The sequence below is a fragment of the Oncorhynchus keta genome, chromosome 27 (genome assembly GCF_023373465.1).
Source record: "Oncorhynchus keta strain PuntledgeMale-10-30-2019 chromosome 27, Oket_V2, whole genome shotgun sequence".
Classification (NCBI taxonomy): domain Eukaryota; kingdom Metazoa; phylum Chordata; class Actinopteri; order Salmoniformes; family Salmonidae; genus Oncorhynchus; species Oncorhynchus keta.
In genome coordinates, this window is record NC_068447.1 from 47704089 (window position 1) to 47710088 (window position 6000).

Sequence of the window (6000 nt, forward strand, 5' to 3'; positions counted from 1 at the left end):
TTATTAAAGTGGCATTATTAAAGTGACTGGTGTACCATTTATTAAAGTGGCCAATCATTTCAAGTCTGTATGTAGGCAGCAGCCTCTATTTGCTAATGATGGCTGCATAACAGTCTGATGGCCTTGAGATAGAAGCTGTTTTTCAGTCTCTCGGTCCCTGCTTTGATGCATCGCTTTCTGGATGATAGTGGGGTGAACAGGCAGTGGCTCAGGTGGTTGTTGTCCTTGATGATCTTTTTGGCCTTCCTGTGACATCGGGTGCTGTAGGTGTCCTGGAGGGCAGGTAGTTTGCCCCTAGTGATGCGTTGTGCAGACCACACCACCATCTGGAGAGCCCTGCGGTTGTGGGCGGTGCAGTTGCCGTACCAGGCGGTGATACAGCCCGACAGGATGCTCTCAATTGTGCATCTGTAAAATGTTGAGGGTTTTAGGTGACAAGCCACATTTCTTCAGCCTCCGGAGGTTGTGCCTCCTTCACCACACTGTCTGTGTGGGTGGACCATTTCAGTTTGTCAGTGATATGTGTAACGGATGTGAAATGGCTAGCTAGTTAGCGGTGTTCGCGCTAAATAGCGTTTCAATCGGTGACGTCACTTGCTCTGAGACCTTGAAGTAGTAGTTCCCCTTGTGGAGCGATGGGTAACAATGCTTTGTGGGTGACTGTTGCTGATTTGTGCAGAGGGTCCCTGGTTCGCGCCCGGGTATGGGCGAGGGGACGGTCTAAAGTTATACTGTTACATATGTACACCGAGAAACGTAACTTTCCACCTTCTCCACTGCTGTCCCGTCGATGTGGATAGGGGGTGCTACATCTGCTGTTTCCTGAAGTCCCCGATCTTCTCCTTTGTTCTGTTGATGTTGAGTGAGAGGTTATTTTCCTGACACCACACACCGAGAGCTGTCACCTCCTCCCTGTAGGCTGTCAAGCCTACTACTGTGGTGTGGTCTGCAAACTTAATGATTGAGTTGGAGGCTTGCATGGCCACGCAGTCATGGGTGAACAGGGAGTACAGGAGGGGGCTGAGCACGGACCCAGTGTTGAGGATCAGCGAAGTGGAGATGATTGGGAGGCGGCCCGTCAGGAAGTCCAGGACCCAATTGCACAGCGCGGGGTTGAGACCCAGGGCCTCAAGCTTAATGATGAGCTTGGAGGGTACTATGGTGTTAAATGCTGAGCTGAAGTCAATGAACAGCGTTCTTACGTAGGTATTCCTCTTGTCCGTATGGTATAGGGCAGTGTGCAGTGTGATGGCGATTGCATCGTCTGTGAACCTATTGGGGTGATAAGCAAATTGAAGTGGGTCTAGGGTCACAGGTAAGGAGGAGGTGATATGATCCTTGACTAGTCTCTCAGAGCACTTCATGATGACAGAGTGCTACGGGGCTGCTACGAGTGCTACGGGGCGATAGTCATTTGATGTACTTTGATGTACTTCCGGGTTGGAGCGAGCGGTCGCATTCGCACTTCGGTCCGCAGGTAGTATTACTTTTCATTACTTTTCATTACATTTCATTATAGTACAACGGTTTGATTTGTCTAATCTTAGCAATTTCTTCTTAGCTAGCTACATAGCCGTCTTTGTATCAAAGATAATTGCGTAATTATCGTATTTCGTCGTCCTAACGTAGTCTACTGCAGCTAGCCACATAGCTAACGTCCACCGTATAGCAGCACCGTAGGTACTATTACACTCAACTGAACGACTTGATTAGTGTAGTGTTAGCTAGCTACATAGTTGTCTTTGCTGTCTTCGTATCCAAGATAATTGTGTAGTTTAGAGTGTGTAGTCTTAGAGTGATTATCTTAATTTACCGAGGTTAGCTAGCCAGCTATTTGTCGTCCTTAACGTAGGAGACACTGCTAGCTAGCTAACAGCTAACAGCTAACAGCTAGCCAACAACAACCCGGTCGCATTCCGCTTCGCTCCACAGGTAGTATCACATTTTCATTTTATTTCATTACAGCACAACGGTTTGATTTGCTTGATCGTAGCTAGCTACATAGCTAGCTACATAGCCGTCCTTGTATCAAAGATAATTGTGTAGTCTAGAGCGATTTTCTAGGTTAGCTAGCCAGCTATTGTCGTTCTTTTAACGCAACGTAACGTAATCAACACTGCTAGCTAATACGTTAATACGTTTAAATGTCTTACGTCGGCCACGGAAAAGGAGAGCCTACAGCCCTTGGTAGCTGGCTGTGTCGGTGGCACTGTGTTATCCTCAAAACGGGTGAAGAAGGTGTTTAGCTTGTCTGGCAGCAAGACGTCGGTGTCTGCGACGTGGCTGGTTTTCCTTAGGTAGTCCGTGATTGTCGGTAGACATTCGTCTCGTGTCTTGAGTCGTTGAATTGCGACTCCACTTTGTCTTGATATTGACGTTTTGAATGTTTGATTGCCTTGTGGAGGGAACAACTACACTGTTTGTATTCTGCCATATTCCCCGTCACCTTGCCATGTTTAAATGCTATGGTTCGTGCTTTCAGTTTTGTTCACATCCATATTATTGAAGCGTGGATTCTGATTGGTCAGACCAGCGTTGAATAGTCCTTTGCACGGGTGCTTCCTGTTTGAGTATCTGCCTATAGGAAGGGAGGAGCAAAATGGAGTCATGGTCAGATTTGCCAAAAGAAGGGCTGGGAAGGGCCTCCAGGAACTTTTGTATACCAACTTTATCCATACTATGACCAATACGCATACTATAATACTCAATTCTCATCACAGATAGTGCGGTTAGTATGAGTATTCGAACACAGCTCTGGGTTTCCCTAACTCGGTCCTAACAAGCAACCTTCCCCCTGCCACCGGTGGCACGTTTTGTTTTTTTCCCCTAGCACTGTACAGCTGATTCAAATAACAAACTCTTCATCAACCTTTGATCATTCATATCCAGGCTGCATCACATCCAGACGTTGTTGGGAGTCCCATAGGGCGGCGCACAATTGGCCCAGCGTCTTCCGGGTTTGGCCGGGGTAGGGCGTCATTGTAAATAAGAATTTGTTCTTAGCTGACTTGCCTAGTTATTTAAAGGTTTTTTCAAATTAAATCATTTGAATCTGCTGTGTAGGGGGACCCAGGAAACTCTTCCTCACACTACTCCTTCGAACTGCTTAGTATGTTGTTAGATGCATATCCCAGTTTAGCTTTTTTGCCCTCCCGAGTCCCTTTATACACAGAACACAGAATAGAATCACATGTCGTCTCTCTGTGGCGATGATAACTTCAGAAGAAAGTTGACTGCCTACAAATACAAAGTTGTCCATTTCTTTGCAATTGATAGAATCAAGCGATGTATACAAAGATGCTTCAAACAAAAACCCAGATGAGGGACTACATTAAAATATATAAATATCTATATTTGTATTTATTATGGATCCCCATTAGCTGCTGCCTACTCTTCCTGGGGTCCAGCAAAATTAAGGCAGTTACACAATTTTAAAAACGTTGCAATAGATTCCCTACATATTTTACAACACGTTAAGTGTGTGCCCTCAGGCCACTACTCTACTACCACATATCTACAACACAAAATCCATGTGTACGTGTGTGTAGAGTGCATATGTTATCATGTGTGTATGTATGTGTCTTTGCCTGTGTTTGTGTCTCTTCAACGTTTGTTTCTTAAATCTAATTTTACTGCTTGCGTGAGTTATTTGATGTGGAATAGAGTCCCATGTAGTCCTGTGCGCCTCCCAAAGTCTGTTCTGGGGACTGTGAAGAGACCTCTGGTGGCATGTCTTGTGGAGTATGCATGGGTGTCTGAGCTGTGTGCCAGTAGTTCAAACAGACAGCACCGTGCGTTGAACAATGTATTGATAAAGTCTATCTCTCCTTCACTTTGAGCCAGGAGACATTGAAATGCATGCAGTGCATTCGGAAAGTATTCAGACCCCTTTACTTTTTCCACATTTTGTTACGTTACAGCCTTATTGTAAAATGTATTCAATTGTTTTCCCCCTCATCAATCTACACACAATACCCCATAAGCGACTACTGAATGGCTCCCTGACTCGCCAAGTGCTGCTCATTGGACCCTATGATCACTCGGCTACACAGCTGATGCCTGCTGGTCTGTTCACTAACACGGTACCTCATTTTGTTTATCGGTTGGCCCCAGCCTCGAACTCAGGTCCTGTGTCTACCTAACTGACCCTCTCTGCCCATTCATCACCATTTACCCATTATTGTCTTAGCTCTCCCGATCAACCTCTGTGATTGCTTTATGCCTCTCTATAATGTCAGTATGCCTCGTCTACTGCTGTCTTGGCTTCTTATTGTTTTATTTCACTGTAGAGCCCTCAGTCCCGCTCAAAATGTCTTAGCTCTTTTTTGTCCCACCCCTCACACATGCAGAGACCTCACCTGGCTTAACTGGTGCTTCCAGAGATGCAACCTCTCTCATCGTCACTCAACGCCTAGGTTTACCTCCACTGTACTCGCATCCTACCATACCCTTGTCTGTACATTATGCCTTGAATCTATCCTACCACGCCCAGAAATCTGCTCCTTTTATTCTCTGTTCCTAACACACTAGATGACCAGTTCATATAGCCTTTAGCCGTACCCTTATCCTACTCCTCCTCTGTTCCTCTTGTGATGTAGAGGCTAACCCAGGCCGTGTAGCCCCCAGCACTACACCTATTATTGACTTCTGTAACCGTAAAAGCCTTAGTTTCATGCATGCTGTCAACACAACACATAGAAAAACACCCTAGTCACTCCCTGACCTATTACACCATAGAGAACCCCGAGGGTTCTCCATGGTCAGGGTGTGACAGTCTGGTTAGACTTAAAATTCTCCTTCCAGACTCACATTAAGCATCTCCAATCCCCCCCAAAAAAATCCTCCTTCACTCATGCTGCCAAACATACCCTCGTAAAACTGACTATTCTACCAATTCTTGACTTCGGCAATGTCATTTACAAAATAGCTTCCAACACTATACTCACCAAATTGGATGTAGTCTTTCACAGTGCCATCCGTTTTGTCACCAAAGCCCCATATACTACCCACCACTGCGACCTGTATGCTCTTGTTGGCTAGCCCTCGCTACATATTCGTCGCCAAACCCACTGGCTCCAGGTCATCTATAAGTCTTTGCTAGGTAAAGCCCCGCCTTATCTCAGCTCACTGGTCACCATAACAACACCCACCCGTAGCACGCGCTCCAGCAGGTATATCTCATTGGTCATCCCCAAAGCCAACACCTCTTTGGCCGCCTTTCCTTCCAGTTCTCTGCTGACAATGACTGGAACGAATTGCAAAAATCCCTGAAGCTGGAGACTTATATTTCCCTCACTAACTTTAAGCATCAGCTGTCAGAGCAGCTTACCGAACGAACACTGCACATGTACACAGCCCATCTGTAAATATCCCAACCAACTACCTCATCCCCATATTGTTTTTGTTTTTTTTGCTCTTTTGCACCCCAGTATCTCTACTTGCACATCATCATCTGCACATCTATCACTCCAGTGTCAATGCTAAATTGTAATTATATGGCCTATTTATTGCCTTACCTCCCTAATCTTACTACATTTGCATACACTGTACATATATTTTTCTATTGTGTTATTGACTGTACGTTTTATTTTTCCTACGTGTAACTCTGTGTTGGTGTTTTTGTCTTGGACAGGTCGCAGTTGTAAATGAGAACATGTTCTCATCTGGCTTACCTGGTTAAATAAAGGTGAAATACTGAAAAGAAGAAAAATGACAAAGCGAAAAAAGGTTTTTATAGATTTTTGCAAATTTATTTCAAATAAAAACTGAAATATCACATTTACATAAGTATTCAGACCCTTTACTCAGTACTTTGTTGAAGCACCTTTGGCAACGATTACAGCCTCGAGTATTCTTGGGTATGACGCTACAAGCTTGGTACTCCTGTATTTAGTGAGTTTATCACATTCTTCTCTGCAGATCCTCTCAAACTCTGTCAGGTTGGATGGGAAGTGTTGCTGCACAGCTATTTTCAGGTCTCTCCAGATATGTTCAAGTCCG